Below are 23987 nucleotides of genomic sequence, written 5' to 3'. Positions count from 1 at the left end.
AATACTGCTGTCTGCAACAACATGGGTAGATCCTGAGATTATCATGCTATGTGAAAAAAGTCAGACAGAAAAAGTGATAACCATGTGATTTCATTCATATGTGGGTATAAAACTGAAAGTAACAAATGATCAAGACAAACAAAAACTCATAGAAACAGACAACAGTTTAGTGGTTATTAGAGGGAAAGGGGATCTAGGGGAAGGTAGATAAAGGGGTAGGAAAAAGGGTCAAATATATGAACACAAAATGCGATATACATATGATGTATTATTGAATTGTATACTTGAAACCTATCTAATTTTATTAACTATTGTCACCCTAGTAAACTTAATAGAGAAAAAGAAAATTTAGAAAAATAAAAATAAATGTGTTATAATTTAAAAAATAAAAAAAATTAAAGAATTGTTAGTATTGTTAAAAGCACAATCAATAAAAGAAAAAAATTGATTAATTGAACTTCATCAAAATTAAAAACTTTTTTTCATGAAAGACACCAATAAGAGGATGAAGACAAGCTATAGACTTGAAGAAAATATTTGTAAGCCACATCTCTGACAATGGATATATAAATAATAATAAAAAAAAATAAATAATTCTCAAAATTTGCAGTATAAAAATTCCTTTGGAACATGGGCAAAAGACATAAAGAGATTTTTCATTGAAGAAAATATACAGATGGCAAATAAGCACATAAAATAATGTTCAGCATCATTAGCCAGTAGGGAAATGCAAATTAAGACTAGATATCATTGTACAATTATAAGAAGGGTTGTTTTTTTTTAAATAGTGATACCACTAAATGCTGGCAAGGATGCCAAGAAACTAGATCACACACACATTGCTGGTGAGAATGTAAAATAATAGTTACTCTGGAAAACTGTTTTACCAAAAAAAAAAAAAAACTAAACATACAACTTAGCAGTTGCTCTCCTGAGCATTTATTCTAGAGTAATGAAGATTTGTGTTTACAGAAAAAAAAAAAAACATATACATGGAATGTACAACTTTATTTATAATAGCCAAAAACTAGAATAACTCAGATGAATGGTTAATAAACTGTGGTACATTCATACCATGGAATAAGACTCAGCAATGAAAAAGAATTAACTATTGATATACACAACCTGTATGAATCTCCGGAGAACTAATCTGAGTGAAAAAATGTTACACAACCAAATGATTTCATTTATATAACATTCTTGAAATGACAAAAATAAAGAAATGGAGAACAAATTAGTGGTTGCCCACCTTCAGTGGGTGCACAAGAGAAGGTGGTAGATGTGTCTATAAAACAGAAAATGGAGGGATTTTTGCAGTGATGGAGATGTTCTGTAATTTGTATCAATGTCAATATCTTAGGTATCATATCGTTCTATGATTTTTTAAGATGTTCCCATTGGGGAAAACCGAAGAAAGTTTACATGAGATTTCTCTATTTTCTTTTTTTTTACAATTGCACGTAAACATTCAATTATCTCAAAATAAAAGTTTAATTTTTAAAAAGCTAATCACTACTCATTGATACCCAGACCCTAATGAGAATACCAAAAAAATATTTTAGTTATTTTTACTGCTTCCTATTTACTCTTTCCTGCAGCTGGAAAGTGTTCATCCTTTGTGAAAATTCTGCAAAACTACTGAACAAATTACTGACTTGGACATTATATACCATATTTTTTCCTCTCCACAGTAAAATAGGCTCCTTGCTTTAGAGTTCATATAAAGTCTGACTGAAAAAGGCTACATTTTGCCTGAGTTTGAAGATGTCTCCAAAATCTGTGTGACCTTGGACAAGTCGCTTAGCCTCTTTGGTTTTTATTTCTCCACCTTCGAAATGGACTTAAACATTGCCATTATATCAAATACCAAATTTTACACAATTAATATATTATATCACTACAAAGATATATTGTTATGTTCCATGTCTCCTTCTTAATGAGTCATTAGTCAAAGAAACAATTAATTTTGTTTTCTTTTCCTGTCTCCTTATGTCAAAGATTCTGTATCTAGATGATGATCTCTGCCCCTAGATTGAGCCCCACTCTGTCATCTGGGAAGACTTCAGACATATGCTGGAACTGATTCCATATCCCAATTGTGCTAATTTACACAATGACAACAACTGAGGTAAATGGCCTTTGGTAAGAAATGGAGCTGACGAGCTAAAAACAAAACAAATACAACAACAGTAATAATAGCTACCATTTACAGGATATTTATTATGTGATATGCTCTGTTTTAAGAACATTACAGAGTTTAATTTTTAAAAGAAATCCAACATAATAAATAGTAATATTCTCATTTCAAATCTATACATAAAGACCCCAATTGCATCCTGCTTCAGGCAGGAAGCAATGTCAGGGAACAGAGGCCTTTTTTGAATTCTCAAATGCCTGCCCTGAACTCACTGAAGGCTGACTGAGTTCCCACTTATTTTGCTTGCACTGAGGGTCTGCTCCAGTTACAGACAGCTCTTGGACCAAAGAATTCCAGGGATGCTGAGGTAGCCCAGGAAGGACCCGAACTGCACTGGGTGGGTCTCAAACCCACCAGAGGCACCAGCCCAGAGTCATTTGGGTGCTGTGGCATCCACAGCTAATTCCAAGGACTGTTCCTTTGAATCCAAATGCTCATTTAAAGGCAAAGATGCAATATTCCATTTTATTTCTTTCTAAGGCCCATAATAAACAAAGGCTTACTGCAAACATTCAAAATCGATGGAAGGTTTTAACCCTAATGTTCACTCTAGTCTGATTTTAAATGACTCAGTGGCAGGATTTTGCCAGTTATTCCTTTTGAAAATTATTCCCTGGTAGCCAATATAAAGTGTATGGAAATGATCAAATCTTCATCTACTATTGTCTTCTTATTTGTACTTACAACCCTCAGACTATAACACCTGATTCCCAGAATCACATTAATGCGAGGTTCCATATTAGTCATTTGGCCCATTGAGGCCAGACTATGTCCCAACACGGGGTCCTAGGAACACTACCTTGTGGACCAATATGACTCATAGGAAGGGCAAAGGACATCCTCTAGCAGAGTTACACATCTCCAACACAATAGTGTCTAAAATTGAGGCTGCAACATGGCAGCAACACAGCATGTGCAAAAATAAACAACTAAACAAATGATGGAGGAGCAAAACTAGAACTGGCTCAGTTACAGATGCATATACAGTCATTTTGTACATTTATGGTCTGAAAGCAGCAAAGTTTTTAGTTGAGCTTGTTTTACATTTCTGTAGGAGCCAACTATGACATTTAAATGATCCATTCCATTAATATTGTAACAATTTATCAATCTAGAATGCATTTTAATCAAAATTGCCCCCTTGTAATGGTCTCCTTTGTTACATTTTTTTGTTGGCTCATTTTATCAACATCTGCTATGTTTAGAAAATATAAATTAAAACTGAAGATTGCTGTTTGTACTCAGCTACTTTTGTTGAAAGCGTAATATCCCAAGATTGGCAGTGTAAATCAATGTGGTTGACACAGCTATCATAAACAAATGAAGAAAATATAACAAACACATTGTTCATGCAGGAAATGTTTGTTTTGAGAGTTGGCTTTGGTCTCATCAGATTGATGAAGAGTTGCTGATATTGCAAATCTGTACTGCACTGTATACAGGTCACCTCCACGAGCAGGCCAGGAGGCCTTCCCACCCTGTGGCCTGCTGGCAGAACACATGCCCTAAGACTCACCCTTGGCCCACAGAGGAAGTGGCTGAGGTCCACCAGCTGAAGCCTGACTGGCCAGATGAATTTGGACATCATGTGGTACCACAGATCCACTTGGATGGACTCTACACTTCCAGGACCTCAGCCAACTGCACACCATCACTTGGCACTTAGAATGGAAAAGGTTTCAGCAAGGCCCTTCTGACTCTAGGTCCTAATTCTCATTCAGAAAACAGGGATGATAGGGAAATAATCACATACATGGGAAAAGACACACATACAGTGCTGTTCATGGCAGCATTATTGATACAAACAAAAGGCCAGAAGTGGTTAAACAGACAACAGGATATCCAAGCCATGCCATACCACATAGCTATGAAAAAACATGAGGCTGTACAATACTACTATACTATACTTACTATATTGTGCTGTTTTGTGTTCTATTTTACTGTAATGTACTACATTGTACTGCATTATACTTATTATACTGTATTATACTTTAACACTGTATTATAATGTGCTTATACTGTGCTACACTGTACTGTATTCTACTACATTGTATATACTATACTTTATTGTGGATATTCTACTGTATTCTGTTATAATGCATACCAGACTATATTGTGCACTGTACTATACTATACTGAAAGTACTATACTGTACTAAACTATACAATACTAGCTAAACTATAATAAACACTGTACTACATTATATTATATGGTATTACACTATACTGTACTATACTGTATAGCTATATTATGCTATATTATACTATACTGTAGTATACTATATTGTACTGTATCACCTTTACTATACTACACTATAATACACTACACTATACTGTACTGTACTGTACTATAATATGCTGTGCTATACTATGCGGTACTCTATTACACTGTATGCTATACTTTACTATGATATGCTGCATTATACTGTATAAGTACTATACTGTACTATACTATACTGCACTATAATATACTATACTATGGTATAATGAACTATATTATATTGTGCTATTCTGTACTATACAGTAATATGCTATATTACTATATTATATCGTACTATATTTTACTGTACTATATTGCACTGTACTATATTATACTGTATTATACTGTACTATACTAAACTGCAGTATACTGGACTATATTGTATACCATGCTATACTATACTATAGAACACTATACTATACTGTATCATATTGTGCCATACTATACTGTTATATTGTACTATGCTGTACATTGTACTATATTTGACTATACTGTGCTATACTATACTATTCTATGCACTATACTGTATAACACTGCACTGTGCTGTACTGTACTGAACTATATTATATTGTACTACACTATACTATATTATACTGTGCTATACTGTGCTGTACTATGCTATACTCTAGTATACTGTGCTGTGCTACACTGCATTGTACTATACTGTACCACAGCACACTATACCATAGCAGAGTAAAGACTAAGCTGAATTTGTAACACATTGCGTTAATGTATTTATACAATGAGCATCTGTTCCCTGGCTTTACACCTTAGCTCTGCTGGATGCCCAGGACAGTTACCTGGGATCCACATCCTTGATGAGCTCACAGTCTTGCCTGTTATCAGAGTCTGCCAACACTACTATCTACACCTAAAGCTTTGACCTAAACTTGTATAACAGCAAATTTCTTCAACTTCAAAATAGTCTTTTATTACTCTCCCTCAAGCACATTCCGTGTGCTCCTGGCTCTTCCCACAGTTGGGCAGCGAAGAGAGGCCAAGCCACTGCAGATGGTGTGCAGAGTGTCTTCCAGTCCCAATATGGGTGGACTTTTTCTGTATTCAGTAGAGTGTGATGTGGGGAAATCTAGGGTATTGGGTGAAAGGAGCATCTGCCAGTGCAAAAAACAATGCTTGGTCACTGTGAGCTAATGAGTTAGAAGTTAGGAGCCTTGAGTACTAGAAAATGATGCATTAAACTTCTTGGAGTCTCTAATATATCTAAATAATAAAAGGTAAATGAGCCTATGGCCATGCTACCCTGAACAAGCCCAATCCTGTCTGATCTTGGAAGCTAAGCAGGGTCGGGCCTGGTTAGTACTTGGATAAGAGGCCACCTAGGAAGACCAGGTACTGTAGATGCAAAATGTAAAAAAAATAAGGGATTGTAAGCTGACAAGTTCCTTGCAATCTGTGAGGTCAACCAAGGGTTGCCTCATCTAAAAAAAAAAGAAAAGAAAGAAGAAAAAAGGTTAAATTAATTCTAGAAGCTGATTCCTACCCCTGAGTTCCCAATGTGTCCCAGACATCTCTTACACAATCCCTTAAAGTAGCGGTCGCCAAACTTTTTGGCACCAGGGACCAGTGCTCCTATGAAAATCTAATACCTGATGATCTGAGGTGGAGCTGAGGCAGTAATGCTAGCACTGGGAAGCAGCTGCAAATACAGATGAAGTTTCACTGGCTTGCCCACCACTTACCTCCTGCTGTGCTGCTTGGTTCCTAACAGGCCATAAACCAGTACCAATCCATGGCCCAGAGGCTGGGTACTGCCTTAGAGGACTAATCATCCCTCAGTCGCTATGTCCCACAGACTGTACCAACAAATATATAAGAGGCAATGATTTGTCCTGTAATCTCTGTATTTGAATTCTGCTTTAGGTCAATAGGCAAAGTAAGAGTAAATAGCACATTCAAATGACCCAGGCCTATCTGCACTCAAGAGAAGCAATCAGAGCAGCCAAGTAGCCCTGTGCTAGAAATCACTGGAAAGGAAGTTTGTCTTTAAGCTTCTCTTTTAAAGTTTCCCTGTTCCCCTAGCCAGGATAGGCCTGTTCCCCTACCTTCGTCACCCACTCTTCATCCAAACTTTTTATTGAAATTATTGGGGTGACTGGTTAACAAAATTATACAGGTTCAAGTATACGATTTAATAATACATCATCTGTATATTGCATTGTGTCTTCACCACCTGAATAGCAATGTGATCTCCATGTGAGCTCTTAAGTTAAGGTGGCTCCGCTATAAATGAATTTTTATTTTAACCAAGGAGTAAACCAAAAGAATTATACCTAATGAATGAATGTCAAATGGCAAAATTTTAGTTATCCACTCTGATTGTAGGCAGACATTGAAATGGCTAAAAAATCTCTCTAAGTAAGAAGTGAACTGATCTTCTGAAGCATAAACTTGAAACTGCTGTGAGACTAAACTTGAGATTCCAATTATATCTCTGGAAATCCTGACTCTCAACTGTATAAACACTACTCCATTGCTGTGCATCCAGCAGGCCTATGAGTATCCAAGACCTCTTCACACTAATGTTCCTGTAGCCATCACATCTTACCACATGGTAACCATCTGTTCACTCCTCACCTCCCACTGTCTCTACCTTTGCCTCTTAAGAGCCCAGTGCACTGCAGGGCACAGAGAGTGGACAGCTCATGAGTGTTTGGTCTATATAGAAATGGATGAATGAACAAATGTTAAAAAGAAATCTAAGAGTTTGAAAGTATATGTGGAAGCTAGAGCCAAAAGTCAACATGAGTCACAGCACTGGTTCTTCAGATTCACTATGCTGAGAGACTTTTAAGATTATAATCCTCCATTGTGGAATGAACTGGTTCCACATCCATGTATGTTGATTGAGAATCAGGAGGGATATCTCTGCTGTAGAGGTCCCCCCAGAGTAGTAAAGGAGTCATAGCCCCACACCAGGTTCCCCAGCCCAGGGTTCCAGAGCTGGTAGGAGAAGTCTCCACAATGTCTGGCTGTGAAAAACAACGGAGATAGTGGGCCTCTTAAAGGGCCCACACACTGACTTACTCACTGATAGACTCACTCTGAGCTCCAGCACTGGAGCAGCTGCTCAAAAAGCACCAGGGTCATATGAGGAAGAACTGAGTTGTCTGACTACAGGACAAGGGCTGAAGGGGCAGCTTTGTTTCAGACAGAAGTGCTGGCAGAATCTATTGTTCCTTTGTTGAGCTCTCCCTACCCACTCAGCATGTAGATGCAGGCTGCCATCATATCTGAGTCTCCATCAAATTGGTTAAAGCAAGTCACCCCACCACGGGGATTCCCTGAGACCCTACCCCACCCAACATGCATCCCACCCAAGCCTCTTCCGGAGGCTTTTCCCTACAAATGGACTGTCTTGGCTTGTGATGTGGACTTTCCTAAAATCTCTAAAATCTCTTAAAGGTTCACAAAACCCAAACGAGCAACATCTGGCTAACCTATACCTCTTGATAAGAAGCCCCAAGCCTAGCACTAGTGATAGCCAGCCTTGGGTTGTAGCTTGGCCTCTCTAGGTACCTCTAAGCACAGAGCAGGTAGCAGCCATCTAAGGACTGCTTAGTGCCTCATGCCAGGTAACCCTTGGAAGGGCACGGGCTACAGCTAAACTTGGCCTGTGGCAGGGGCCCTTCCAGGAGGCCCTGGGGCCAGCAAGCCTGGTGGCCAGCTTTGGGCCAAGCTGCAGCACCACCTGAGGCTGCATCCAAGAACAACACACCCAAAGGGCAGACTAGGCAGGCACAAGAGTTCTACTAAAGTGAATCTTGCTCTGTAGGGTCAGCCCCCTACTGGCCTGTCCTCACAAATAATCAGCTGAAGGGTCAATCCCTCCCACTGATGTGCACGCAAAAACCAAGGCTCAACTACAACAGTAAGGCACACACAATCCATACAAAGGACATATATGGAGCACTTGGCTCAGGTGACTGGGGAAGGCTGTGTCATTGAGCCTCACAATACATCTACTACATAGGGCCACTCTATGAAGACCAGGAGACATAGCAGCCTAATACATAGAATCAAACACAGGAAGGCAACCAAAGAAACATGTCCATAAACAAAGAAACATGTCCCAAATGAAAGAACAGAACAAAGCCCCAGAAAAAGCATTAAACAAAATGGAGACAAGCAATCTACCAGATGCAGAGTTCAAAACACTGGTTATAAGGATGCTCAATGAACTTAGGGAAAGAGTAGATGAACTCAGTGAGAACTTTAACAAAGAGATAGAAAAATTAAAAATAGTGATAGAAAATATGAAAAAGAACTAGTCAGAAATAAAAAAATATAATAACTGAAATGAATACATTAGAGAGAATCTAAATTAAGGGAAGGAGAATCAAATTAGCAATTTAGAAGAAAAGGTAGCAGAAAACGCCCAACAAGAAAAAAAAATCTTAAAAAATGGGGATAGTTTAAGGGGCCTCTGGACACTGAGCATATCAACATTCACATAGTAGGGCTACCAAAAGGAGAAAAGAGAGAACAAGGAATTGAAAACTTACTTGAAGAAATAATGAAGTCGAACTTCCCTAACCTGGTGAAGGAAGTAGACATGCAAGCCCAAGAAGCACAGAGTCCCAAATAAGATGAATCCAAAGAGGCCCCCACCAAGAAATATCATAATTAAAGTGCCAAAGGTTAAAGACAAGAAGAGAATCTTAAAAGCAACAAGAGAAGAGCAGCTAGTTACCTACAAGGGAGCTCCCATAAGACTGTCAGCTAATTTCTCAATAGAAGCTTTGCAGGCCAGAAGGGCTTAGCATGAAATATTCAAAGTGATGAAAAGCAAAGATCTACAACCAAGATTACTCTACTCAGCAAAGCTATCATTTAGAATCAAAGAACAGAGAAAGAACTTCCCAGAGAAGCAAAAGCTAAAGGAGTTCATCAACACCAAACCAGTATAACAACAACAAAAAAAAACAAAGTTAAAGGGACTACTTTAAGAAGAGGAAAGAATAAAAATATGAATAATAAAATGACAATAACTACAAATCTATCAACAGTTATTTTAAATGTAAATGGATTGAATGCTTCAGTCAAAAGATAAGGCAGTAAATGGGTAAGAAAACAAGACCCTTAAATATGCTGCCTACAAGAGGCTCAGTTCAGATCAAAAGACACACAGAGATTGAAAGCAAAGGAATGGAAAAAAATATTTCATAAAAATAGAAACAAATAAACAAATAAGCTGGGGTATCAATACTAATACCAGACAGAAGAGACTTTAAAATAAGGGCTATAACAAGAGACAAAGAAAGACCCAGTTTTCCTATTTCTGGGTATTTATCCAAAGAAACCCAAAACACAAATTCCAAGGGACATGTGAATCTATATGTTCATTGTAGCATTATTTACAAGAGTCAATATATGGAGACAACCTGAGTGCTCATTAATACATTAATAGATGAATGGATAAAGAAGAGGTGCTATATATATTCAATGAAATATTACTCAGACATAAAAAAGAATGAAATCTTGCAATCCACAAGAACATGGATGGACCTAGAGGGTATTGTGCTGAGTGAAGTCAGTTAGATAGAGAAAGACAGATGCCATATGATTTCACTCACATGTGGAATCTAAAGAACAAAATAAACAAACAAATTTAAAAAAAAAAAAACGGAAACAAACTATAGCTACAGAGAACATTATAATGGTTGCCAGATGGCAAGGGAGCAAGGGGATAGGTGTAAAAGGGGAGGGGATTAAGAAGTACAAATTGGTAGTTACAAAATAGTCATGGGGATGTAAAGTATAACTTAAGAAATATAGTCAATAATTTTGTAATAGCTATGTATGATGTCAGATGGGTACTAGACTTTGTAAATTATATAAATGTCTAATTACCATGTTGTACATCTGAAACTAATATAATATTGCATACTAACTGTATTTGAAAAATAAAAAATAAAAAGATTATATTATTCCAGGAGCATAAAGGCTGGAATGCATTTTATTGACAGTAACCACTGCTCTCAGCCTTTAGGACATTGTCAAGATGACATTACTCTTTGTGGCATGCACAGTTAGATAAGAAGACACTGCCTCTTGTTCTTGTTCTCTTTGTCTGCCTTCCCAGGTATCTACTCATTTGCTGCTTACTTATTCTCCTTATGTATGAAGTTTCTGCTTTCGAGCCAGAATTCAGATCAAAACTAAGAAAGAATGGTCATTTTCTATAGATGGCAGAATGAAGGAGGTGGTAGATAGAGCATAAATTTTTGGGGGGTGCTCACCAGGCAAGAACTCCTTCCCAATGGAGCCAAGGCTCAGAGCAGGCTCTTTTCAATTTGAAAACTCAGTTAGGGATGAATTGCAATCAAAGGCACTTCAGTGCCTCTAGTAGTGTTTCTGATGGTAAGAAGAAAAATAATGCAAGAACAAATATTGTCAGGGAAATTCCTGAGATTATTATTATTTTTAATTAATTAATTAATTTTTTATGGTAATATTGGTTAACAAAATCCAATAAGTTTCTGTTGTACACTTTAACAGTAGGAGATATATATATATATATATATATATATATATATATATATATATGTATGTATGTATGTATGTATGTATGTATGTATTTACCTCCCACAGGTAGATTCTTGAGATTATTAAAACCTCAAGTTGTAAAATATCTACCAAGATCAATAGCAAGTAACACCCAATCATCAATATTCCTGCAGATAGGCTGTGCAGAAAAGCAGTCCCAATTCCATAAATTAGATCCCTATTTACTCACCAAACTATTGTGTCAGTTCTACTTTCTTTCTACTCCTCCTGGGGAGAGATCAAGAACTTTTTGTTACACTTTCAAAAAGATGTTGTACTGAGATACACAGACCTTCTCTGTAGCAATGCAGGAAATAGGAGCAAGGAAGTGAGTGAGCTAGTTATATTGGGTCATGATAAAAGAGTTAGAGGACCCTTTGTTATTACTTTGTTTGACAGAGGAAACAATTAGCTCTGGAAATTACTCTTTATTTATAAGAGAAATAATACCTCCTTCCCAGAGTTTGAAATTGTTCTCAGTAATTTGTGGCCACAGAATATTTCTGAGCATCTAGAGAAATCACAATGATATCACATTTCTGGAACATGGGATCTTTCTTCCAAGAAAACAGCGTACTTGGAGCAGAAAGGAAATTAGAAGTCCTATTTTACCAAAAACCCACTTGTAGTAACAGTATTCTGTCATTTATAAGAGGAGTTCTTTTCTGTACCAAGCCCTAAAAAAAATGACAAGGTAGTATTATATTTCTAAAGTTAAATGCACAAGAGTGTCCACTGAGCCATTTTACCTTGAATCTAAATTCTACTCACATTTATCATTTCATATGCAGACTTTTTACCAATAAGCTTTTTGAGAGTATCCATCCATCAACTAATCAAGTATGTATTAAGAATCCAATGTTCAAGGCATAAGGCTAGGCATTTCTCACAATGAGTTATCATAACCAATATGATGAGGCCTCAACAAAACCTCCCTAAAAATAATCAACTCCATTTTTAAGTTTCACGATGTTTCTTGGCCTATGAGCATCTTTTTAACAGATCATGCCATAAAACCCTCCTTATCTAGGACATGATGGCTAAAGGACACAGAAGGGTAAAGATCATCATATCTCTACTGGGATTTCTAGAACCTACAAAAGCTCCAGGACCAATGAGTGGATGGTGGATAGATGGATGGAGCCTGTAAACTGTAATAAAATAAAGAAAAAGATGCCAAAAAGGGAATTTTTGACTATTAATGAGACAACAATGGCCCAAGAAAAGAAGGAAATTAGCTCTCTTATGTTCTCAGGCCAAACAAAATCTAAGCTGTACTAAGCTGAAAGACACAAAGAAAAGCTTTTGTTGCCACAACAAAAAAGACGCATGGAAACAATTCTCATGTTCAAAGATACCTACCTAAAAGGAACATATCTCTCCAGTGAATATGATACACTTGAATACTCTGGAGTTTAAAAATGAAGAGCATACCTCATGTGTGTCATGATGATGCTGCGAATATGTCATAGATAACATCTTATAAGGTTAGCAACATCAACGGAGCAAAAAAAACAACTGATTTCATATTTTCACCTTCAGTTTTGATTTCCCTAGCCATAGGAAAAGAGTGAACATTTAAACAAATCTATTTTCAGGGGTTCAAATGTTTGGTGAAGCCATGAGAATCTATAGTCTTCCACTTTACACTGACACATTCTTATTTTTAAGCTTCTTTTGAAGGAAGATAAGAGGCTCTGCTCGCTTAGCACACAACTTGATAAGATCTTTGAAAATCAAATCTACTGAGCATGCTCTCCAGGAAATAGGACACATTTGAATGCTCTGGAGCTTAAAAATGAAGGTGTGTTATGGTGATGCTATGAATATGTTAGAGATAACATCTTACAGAGTTAGCAACATCAACAGAGCAAAGCAAAACACCGTATAGCAGTAGTCTAACTCATTTCTGCAACCCAGCACTGAATCCTGAAGAAAAGAAAGTACTTAAAAAAATAGTGATATTATTATGCCTTTACCTGCAAAAAGTGAAAATAATAAAATTCTTTTAACTTAATATGAATTAATTTATCATGTCACTTCCTAGAAAAGCAGATTCATCATAGGAAAGGTGTATTAAACAGGTAAATGTCAATTGAGAAATGAGAGAATGTCTAGAGAGGGTTAGGCACAGGAAAAGGAGGATGAAGCCCCAAGGACATCACTTTCTTTACAGTTTGTATAGGGCCAGTTCTGAAACTTTAAATAAAGATTTTATCTGCTACAGAGCCATGGTCATAACCTATTATTTTCACCACCTGTACCTATCCTCTGAACTCTCTGCTCACTGTAGCTGTCAAGCTGTGGAAAGAGTTTTAAACTCCCGGTGAAGGAATTTGCAGAATGAATCTCCATCTTTTAGAAATGATGCAATGGAGCATAATAAAGTAAGACAGAGAAAGAGAATCAGTGAGATTATATTTCACAAAGGTACTGTGAAATTGAAATATTTGGTACTCAGAGGCCTGTCTTATCCACACCATTATTTCAAGATGAAGAAATAGATGTTCGGGTTGGTTAAGAGATCCAGAGCTCTTGGCCAATTCTAGACAGTGCCAAGACACCAATTCACATCTCTTAATTTTCAGCCTAATATATTATCTTGATTCCAGAAAAATTACCCAACTTGATGATAGCATAGAAAGAATGTTTAACAAATTATTCCTTTTATGCAAATCACATTGAGCAAAAAGCTTTCAGAATAAAGCATTCAATCAAATTCAGAGACTTGTAGCTGGAAGTGAACTCAGAAGATACCTTAAGCCCCTTGTTTTACAAAAGAGGGAATGTACCTAAAGCAGTTTATTCTACTCTGTCACAGAGCTATTGAATGTCAGAGCAAAGACATGAGCCAAAGTCTTCTGGGTACTTCTGGGTACCACCATGACTCCTTCTCTGTGACCAGAAAATACCAATTATTTAACATCATAGACATTTGTGCCTATGCTATGGAATGTCAGAAAATGATCCCAAGACTACTGCTTTGCACTGTCAAATATAGATGAGCAGCATGGAGGGCTGTGGTGGCCAAAAAAATCTATTAGCACAAAACATTTTCCCATTCAAAGGTTGAAAATTTGTGTTTTCTTAGTAAGAAGATCAGACTTTATCATTTCTCAATCAAGATTATCCATGGTTCCGAAGAATAAATTATTCAACAGATTAAAATCTTGGTAATGTATAACAGGTCTATCTCTTCTTCAGTGAGGCTTTCCAGATGCCAAAATGCCATGCCAGGAAAGTAGGGGACTGGGAATTGACCAGGTATCACAGTAATTAGACCAATCTAGAGAGGCCAGTCCTGATACTATGCTCTGTGGCAGGCAATATAATCTGAAATATCTCGTTTTCTCACTAAAGAGAGCCCAGATCTTTTTATTGGGAATCGGGATTTATTTGTCCAAAGCAAAGTTCCTAAGAAGATTTCAAATGTCCTCTATCAGTACCATCCACCCAAAATCCCAGGCAGGAGGTCTAAGAGAACATTGCACAGTTAGGAGTAGGGGGATTCCAGAGGACATTTGTTCAGACTGTGAAACACAGCATTCCTCTCACTCCAGGTCATTGCCCTGAGAAAGGGCATGGGCCATTTAAGCACAAGGCAAAAACTGTTGCTTGAAAAGCATTATCATCTTTACGGAAGACTACGCAACCTTGTATAAATCAAATATGATCCCAAAACTGTGCAGAGATCCCCATGGTACAGAGCCCCTGATAGTGCAGAGCCCAATGAAGAAAGGTGGTACCCCTGGTGGTACCTCTTCCACTGAAGATGGGCAGACCAGCAGCCCAAGTGCTTCTGAAGCCCCAGAAGTCTTATGAAGACAGAATGACTATATGGAAAAGAAGGAATACCTTAATTACAACTAGACTTATTTACTGGCCCCAAGTAAAAAATTTCAGATAATATTTTAACGTTTTTTAAATAGAAAATGGATACATTTCTATAGAACACTAAAAGCACCTTTATGCTTCCCTCTTACTTCCAATTCTTACAAAGAAGGAGATATCTAGATAATACTAAGAAGATATAAAACATTTATCTAAAATAATATATATTATAATATATTATACTATGCTATATACTTCTGATCACAGACTCCCCAGTCCCAACTGACCAGGCCAATTGAAAGCCAATGCCTCTTGAAGGTGGGCATGGAATAGTTCTCTTTTAGTCAATTTCTTTTCTAATAAGAGTCAACAACAATAATAACAATCTCAAAGGAAAGGAAGCTCCTAAAAGCCACTGCGAATGAAAACCTGGAGTTGAGGGCATAAGTTGTGGATTTGGCTGATAGCTCTGTCATTTTTGCAAGCTTCTAGGATTTTGAGCCTCAGTATAAAATAGGGCTGACAACAACATGTCTTCATGGGGCAAAGAGGGCTAGACAGGGTAAGAGGTACAGACACCTTGTCTGTACCTACATATAGCAAGTCCACAATGAATCAAACAATGGCCAAGGTGCTATGCTCAAAGTATGGCTAGAGCAGCCACCAACAGGCCTAGGCCTGCCCACCTAGCACTGCCCATCTAGTCTATTCTGAGGGAAAGTCTCTTCCATGTCCTCGCATCCTTTTTGTGCACCTGCCCTGAGTGTGGGTGCACTCACTCCTTCAGGCACAAACTAAATAGAGCTTTTGCACAGGTAGAGTCACCTCTGAGCCCCCTGTATAGGCTTCTCATTGTCTTGGCCTAAGTCCCTTTCCTCCCTTCCTATGCCACACTCACTCACACGTACATTCACACACATATATACATATACCCACTCACACATACAAACATGCTTATGCATTCACACACATACATTCTCTCTCTCTCTCTCTCTCTCTCTCCCTCCCTCTCTCTCCAGGTCTTAATGAACTGTTCAAAGGTAGTATGAAGAATGAGGCCATCCTCTAGCTGTTTCTGGTCTGTGGCAAGATAAGTGTAGAAATTGGGAGTAAATATTTAGAAATCATAGCAATTTGACAGAGTAATTTTATTCTGTTTAATCTAAAGATAAGCTATTAAAGTTGTACTTTGTATGTATTTTTATTTTGTTTTTAATAGTTTATTTTATCATAATTTGTAAAAGTATAGGCCTGTGATACATTGAAAATTGGAGGGAAAAAACATGATCCTTCATCTCAGTTTGAGAAACACTAGAGCATTATCCGTTGTCCTTCTAAATTATAATCTCTGGATTATTATATCCCCTCCTAGTGCTGAGCCAGGGTGATTCTTCAGGATTTGGGAAGAATCTTCTTTTCACTGAAAGACCAGCCAGCTTCAGGCAGCCCCTCTGACCTCACTTCAATGAGGACAACCTCTGAGACTGTAGGGGGTGACTCAGGTCTCTTCTGGGGCATGAGGTGAGAGTCAAGGAGGGAGCGCAGGCCAAGGTTCCAAAGAAGAGAACAAGGGAAGCTTGTAATTTAGTCCTCTTTCTGGAGCTCTCCATGGTCTAGGAGTTTTAGCCCAGATTTAGCCATGGGAATTGATCAGTCTAGCTCTGAGCTCTAGTCAACAGAGAGTCACTTCAAGTGGATTTGAAAAGTGTGAGAAAAACCTGGCAAATCAGAAAAGCAGACCACTCACAGAGGGAAGGAAGCTGTCAGCCTGCACTTGATAAAAATGCAGACTTGTAAAACTCTGTGTCAAAGACAGGTTCTAAGTGGCAGTGGAGTTCTGACCAGTGTCCTTTGATATTTCCTGCTTCCTTCCTGCCTATCACTTCTCCAGGCACCAGGAAGCAAACTATAGGCCTCCCAGCCTCTCCTACAGGCTTAGCAGGAAGGCTACACTGTGATTTCAGAAGCTGAAATTTCTCACTTGCTCTTTATTTAATTCTGGAGGGACAAAACCCTTAAGTCATGGATTTCACTTTAGAATTGCCTGGCAAGAGCAGCTCTGATATGTGGTCCACACAGACAAGCAGTTCCAAGACACTTGTACTTAAGATAAGGAAGCATCAGTCCACATGCATCTGCCACAAGAAAAGTACATTAGCCTGGGAAACTAAAAGTCCACATGCTGGAGGCCTGATTAAGGGACGGAGGTGGGGAATCCAAAATACTGGTTTTTATTTTTTCAAAATTAAACAAATTCACTCAATACATGAATTATTTTTAGAGCATGATAAGAACCTGCAGTGAGCATTTTTGCTTTAAAGGAGAAATGTATTTTCTGTCTTTTAAATAATATACTTTTAGTCAGAAACATGGCAGAGTGAGAGATGTCCCCAGATCTCTCCCTTTGAAACAACAATAAGCTGAATATCTAAAACTCAACAAAAAACAACCAAACTGCACACCAGACATCTTAGAGTGGGATCTGCTCATAAGAGGTACCACAGGTCAGAACACCGGGAGTAGGCCAGTATACTGAAAGAAGCAAAGAAGCTGCCTCTCGCAGCCATAGCTCCCTGTAGGAGAAGGGGGAGAGGGGAGAAGGTGTGGTGGGTTCCATCAAAAGCCTTCCTGGGAGAGCTGGCAGCAGTGCCCAGGAATCAGGGCAGAAAGCAGAGAAGTGGGAATGTCAGAGAAGTGGGAACAGCAGAGAAACAATAGCTTGTTATTACCAGCCATGGTTGCAAAAACTCGAGGCTGGACAGTAGCCCCCATCACCCAATGCAGAGGAAACCCTCTCCCCGTATCCTTCAAAACTGAACACCGCGGAACCGCAAGGGAATCTGAGCAATGCTACCGAAACTAACAGAGACTGAGACTGAGGGTAGCAAGCGTGATTGAATATCTATTAGGGAAAAAAAAGGTATTATTAAGAATTTATACAAAGCAAGGATCCAAGAGGCTTAGATGCCACCTACTAGAAACCAAAGGAAAACGCCTTCTTTGCAATAGCCTAAAGTGAGATCTTTATATAATAAATCTTTCTGGAAAAAAAAAGCAGAATACATTTCCATTAATGCCTAGGCAGAAAAATAGTCCATTAAACACCATGAAAAACTAAGGTGACAAGGCACCTCAGAAAGAAAGAGACAAATCTCCAGAAAAGAAGTTTACAGACATAGAAATATACAACATAAATGACAGGGAATACAGGATGATACTTCTGAAAAAACTTAATGAGATCCGAATCGAATCATATCAAAATTTTCAGAAAATGAAAAAAAAAAACTATATGAGTTCTTTAGCAAGGAAATAGAAACCCTCAAAAAGAACAAAATAGAATTTCTGGAGATGAAAACACAATGAAAGAGATGAAAATCAAATCGCAATCTTGGGAAACAGAGTCGACCAAATAGAGAAAAAGGATAAGTGACATTGAAGACAGAAATCTAGAAATAAATCAGAAGGAATAAGAGAGAAACTGAAGAATGAAAAATAATGAAAGAGAAATAGAAGAACTAGCTGATACCATCAGGAAAGAAAACGTAAGAATAATAACCACTGTTGAAGGGGAGGAAGGAGCAGGGATTAAAAAGACAAATAGTTGATAAGAATTTCCCAAATCAAATGAATGAGCTGGAGCTTGGAATTCAAGAAGTCAACAGAACACCCAATTATCTCAACCCAAAAAGGCCTTCGCCAAGACACATTGTCTAAAACTATAAAAAATCAATAACAAAGACGGAATTCTCAGGGCAGCCAGAAAAAAGAAGACAGTAATATATAAAGGAAAACCCATTAGATTATCATCGGACTTCTCAGCACAAACCTTACTAGTCAGAAAGGAGTGGAATCAAATATTCAAACTATTAAATGAAAGGAACTACCAGCCAAGAATAATATATCTAGCTAAGCAATCCTTTAGATATGAAGAAGAAATAAAGACTTTTCCAGACATACAACAATTGAGGGAACTCTTCACTATGAGGCCTGCATTACAGGAAATACTAAAAAGGGTCAGCTCACCTAAAAACAAAATGATGAAAAATATATAATTAGGAATAAGGTGACTATCAGGCAAATAGAAGCAGAGGAGTGCAGCCCTTACTAGGAACAGGGCATTATAAGCTTAAAAAATAAGAGATTTGCTATAGCAAGATAGAAATGAATGTTCAGCATACATAGGGCAAACTGAGACAATAATGACTGAAAAAAAGAGGATTCAATAATCCGAATTCACAAAGGAGAATGGAGATAAGGCATGCGTAGAAGAAAGTGGATGACTAACTTTAAGAAAGGTTAGTGTATATATATATATTTGTATATACATATTTGTAATGGTAACCACACACCAAAGATTCAGAACTAAGTATATAACATAAAACAAGAAAGACCAGAGAGAAAACCCACAAAACCTAACCAAAATACAAAAAAAAACAGACACACAAGGACAAGAAAGCAATGGAAACACTGAGCTACCAGAAAGCAAAAGATAAAATGGCTATAAGAAAACCTCATAGTTCAAAATCACCCTAAATGTAAATGGACTGAACTCACCAATAAAAAGGCACAGAGTTGCAGACTGAATCAAAAAACAAAACTCAAACATATGCTGCCTCGAGGAGACACATCTCAGTTCCAAAGACAAATATAGAGTCAAAGTGAAATGGTGGAAAATTATATTTCAAGAAAATGGTGCTCAAAGAAAAGTGGGAGTAGTGGTACTAATATCAAATGAAATAGATTTCAAAATAAAAAAGGTAAAGAAAGATACTGAAGGACATTTCAAATAATAAAGGGAATCATGCACCAAAAAGACATAACACTTATTAATATTTATGCTTCCGATCAGGGAGCCCAAAATATGTAAAATAATTACTAACAGAACTAAAGGGAGAAACAGATCAAAACACTAGCGTAGTAGGGGACCTAAATACCCCACTGTCGGGTATGGACAGATCATCCAAACAGAAAATCAATAAAGAAATCAAAAAGTTCATATCATTACAGGCCTATCTCCAAAAACAAGAATGAGCCTAAATAAATAACTTAATGCTTCATGTTTAAAAACTAGAAAAGGAAAAACAAATGAAGCCTAAAGTCAGTGGAAAGAAAGAAAAAAATCAAAATTAGAAGGGAATTAAATGAAATTGAAAACAACAACAAAAAAAAACAATAGAAAAAACAAATGCAACAAAGAGCTGATTCTTTGAGAAGGTTAACAAAATTGACAAACCCCTGGCTAGACTCACTAAAGAAAAAAGAGAAAAGACACAAATAAAATAAGGGATGAAAGTGGAGAAATTACTACAGACACCGCAGAAACACAAAGGATCACACAAGAACACTATGAAAAAGTATGTAACATCAAATTTAATAATCTAGAAGAAATAGTCAAGTACTTAGAAAGATATAACCTTCTTAGACTGAATCAAGAACTGGAAAATCTAAATAGACCGATCAGCAGTATGGAAATTGAAATAATCATCAGAAACCTGCCAAAAAGTCTACAAAAACATGGCTTCACCAGTGAATTCTACCAAACATTCAAAAAAAATTTTGATACCTATTCTCCTCAAACTCCTCCAAAAAATCCAAGAGGAGGCAATACTTCCCAACTCATTTCATGAGGCCAACATTATCCTGATAGCAAAATGTGGTCAAGATAACACAAAAAAGGAAAACTACAGATCAATATCTCTCATGAGCAGATGCAAAATCCTAAATAAGATACTAGCAAACCAAATACAGCAACATTTTAAAAATATTATATATCACGATCAAGTGGCCTCATCCCAGAGGCACAGGGATGGTTCGACAAATGCAAATAAATTAATGTGATATACTACATAAACAAATTAAAAAATAAGAACCATATGATCATATTAATAGATACAGAAAAAGCCTTCATCAAGATACAGCATCCATTTATGATCAAAATACTTAACAAAATCGGTATAGAAGGAAAATACCTTAACATTATAAAGGCCATAGAAGACAAACCCTCAGCCAACAGACTTAATGGTGAAAAACTAAAAATCTTTCCTGTAAGATCAGGAACAAGACAAGGCTGTCCACTATTTCCACTGTTATTCAATATAACATTGGAGGTCCTAGCGAGTGCAATCAGAGAAAAGAAAGATATAAAAGGCATCCAAATAGGAAATGAATAAGTCATTTGTGGATGACATAATTATCTATATAGAAAACCCTAAACTCCACAAGAACTCTTTTAGAAACAGTAAGAAAATACAGTAAAGTTTAAAAAAGAAAATCTGACTGCTAGCTTACATATTTTTTGCATTATTTCATTGATTTTATTTATTTTTATTTTTTTAACACCTATAGCACCTGACAGTCCTAGGTGGTCTCCCTTCCAAGTACTAACCAGGCCCGACCCTGCTTAGCTTCCAAGATCAGGCATGATCAGGGTGGCATGGCCATAGACTAATACAGCAAAGTTTGTGGATACAAAATCAATGTTCAAATATCCATAGTGTTCCTTTACTCTAATAATGAAGTGTCAGAAAAAGAAGTGGAAAAAAATCATTCCTTTTGAAATAGCAACAAAAAGAATAAAATACCTAGGAATAAATCTAAGAAAATATGTGAAGGACCTATATAATGAAAGCTACAAGATCCTATGAAAAGAAATCAAAGAAGATACAAAGGAATGGAAAGATATTCCGTGTTCTTGGAGTGGAAGAATCAACATAGTTAAAATGACCATGTTACCTAAAGCAATATACAGATTTAGTGCAATTTCCATCAAAATCCCATCAGCTTTTTTAAAGAAATAGAACAAAAAAAAAAAATCATCAGATTTGTATGGAAGCACAAAAGACCCTGAATTGCCAAGGCCATCCTGAGAAATAAGAACGAGGCTAGAGGCATCACTCTGTCCAACTTCAAATTATACTACAAAGCGACAGTATTCAAAACGGCATGGTATTGGCAGCAAAACAGACACACGGACCAGTGGAACAGAATCGAGAGTCCAGAAGTAAACCCATATATATACAGGCAAAAAATTTTCAACAAAGAAGCCAAAAATATACAGTGGTGAAAGGAAAGCCTCTTCAATAAACGGTGCTGGGAAAATTGGAAGGCTACCTGCAAAAGAATGAAACTAGACTGTTGTCTATCACCACACACCAAAATTAACTCAAAATGGATTAAGGACCTGCATTTTAGACCGGAATTAATAAAATGCATAAAAGAAAACATAGGAACTAAACTCAAGGACCTTAGATTTAAAGAAGATTTCATGAATTTGACCTCAAAAGCAAGGGAAGTAAAAGCAAAAATAAATGAATGGGACTGCATCAAGCTAAAAAGCTTCTGCTCCACTAAAGAAATTGTCAACAAGATAAAGAGACAACGATCCGAATGGGAAAATATATTTGCAAGCAGTGCCTCCAATAAAGGCCTAAATCCAAAATATACAAAGAACTCATAGGACTCAATAACAACAAAAAAACAAATGATCCAATCAAAAAATGGGCAGAGGACCTGAACAGACATTTATCCCAAAAAGACATACTAATGGCCAACAAACATGTGAAAAAATGTTCAATATCACTAGCTATTAGGGAAATGCAAATCACAACCATAATGAGATATCATCTTATTATGAGATATCATTCTTGTTAGAATAGCTATAATCAACAGGACAAGTAATAACAAATGGTGGAGAGGATGAGGAGAAATAGGAACCCTCATACACGGCTGGTGGGACTGCAAACTGGTATAGCCACTATGGAAAACAGTATGGAGATTTCTCAAGAAACAGAATCGATTTACCATATGATCCAGGAATCCGAAAAGATATTTGCACACTGATGTTTATAGCAACATTATTCACAGCGGCCATGACATGGAAGCAATCGAAGTGTCCTACGATAGATGATTGGATAAAGAAGCTGTGGTACATATATACAAGGGAATATTACTCAGCCATAAGAAGAGATGAAATACTGCCATTTGCAACAACATGCTAAGTGAAATAAGCCATACAGAAAATGCTGAAAACCACATTATATCACTTATACATGGGATATGAACCTAAAAGCAACAAATGAACAGGGCAAACAAACAGAGACTCGTGGACATAGACTATAGACTAGTGGTTAGGGGGAGGGGGAAGAGGAAGGTATTGGCAAAAGGGGTCAAATATGTGGTGATATTAAAGAAATATAAATAAATTAATTTTTTTAAGAAAACATATTTGTTATGTTCCAAGCACATATTTAAAATATGTTTGGAGCATACAAACATATTTTAACTTAAATTGAGCTGTTTTTTGTTTGTTTGTTTCCCAAATTAGTCACTAAACTATTTCTCAAAGTGAAAGAAGTGTGTGTTTTGGGTCCTACTTTTTACAGACCAAGTGCCTTAAAAAGTCCCTCCTGGGTTCTGAAAGCAGCTCCAGGTGTGTGAAGATGATGCCTTATCCTTTGGAGGCCACATCCTCAGCAAGCACTCTGCCTGCTCATCAGCCCATTTACTTGAGGTGTCACATGGAATGATCTCCCACGTCACATCTAGGATGGCTTCTTGTTCCTCACACAAGTCTCAAAGCATGGAATGGTGCTTTTTCAGATAAGGCTTGCAAACCAGGGGCCTAAAAAGCAGGGAATCATTGTTTCATGGGGCCATCTGGCCACAGAGTTTAACAGAGCCACTGTCAGCAGAGCCACTACTTCCCTGCCAGGTTTTTCGAGCTTCCTAAACCTTTGAACAGGAATCAAGGATTATAAAATAAAACAAAAATATACATGTTCTCTTTCTGAAAGAACTGTATTTCCTGCCATTTGGACCCACTAAAGAACCAGGCTGCAGGGTTTCTTAATTTATTGATGGTGAAAGTGGACAAAGCATGAGCTGCCTGAGCAGCCAGGTCCTGCAGTGTTTGAAAAGGTCTTACCATTGGCTTCCAAAGCCAAATGCTGGCAGCACTGAGTCCCTTCTCCTGTTTTCCCGACTGTGTCTGCCAGTGACCAGCACCAGACACAGAGGAAGGCAGGACAGGAGTTAATAGTCCTTCTAGATGCTCAGATAGCAGAAACAGGCGAAGACCTAAGGCAGCTTTGCCCATACATGTGGCCTGTTTTATCTTCACTCTCAGAGTATCCAC

General features: G+C 37.3%; 1 pseudogene; it reads left to right on the top strand.

Moving 5' to 3' along the window:
* The first annotated feature begins 5699 nt into the window (after positions 1–5699).
* LOC120592750 (uncharacterized) lies at positions 5700–5818 on the top strand (annotated as a pseudogene).
* Positions 5819–23987: the final 18169 nt, after the last annotated feature.

This window comes from Pteropus medius, unplaced genomic scaffold, assembly GCF_902729225.1.
Source record: "Pteropus medius unplaced genomic scaffold, Ma_sr-lr_union100, whole genome shotgun sequence".
Classification (NCBI taxonomy): domain Eukaryota; kingdom Metazoa; phylum Chordata; class Mammalia; order Chiroptera; family Pteropodidae; genus Pteropus; species Pteropus medius.
Note: the sequence above shows the minus strand (reverse complement) of the source record. Positions and strands in the feature narration are given on the sequence as shown.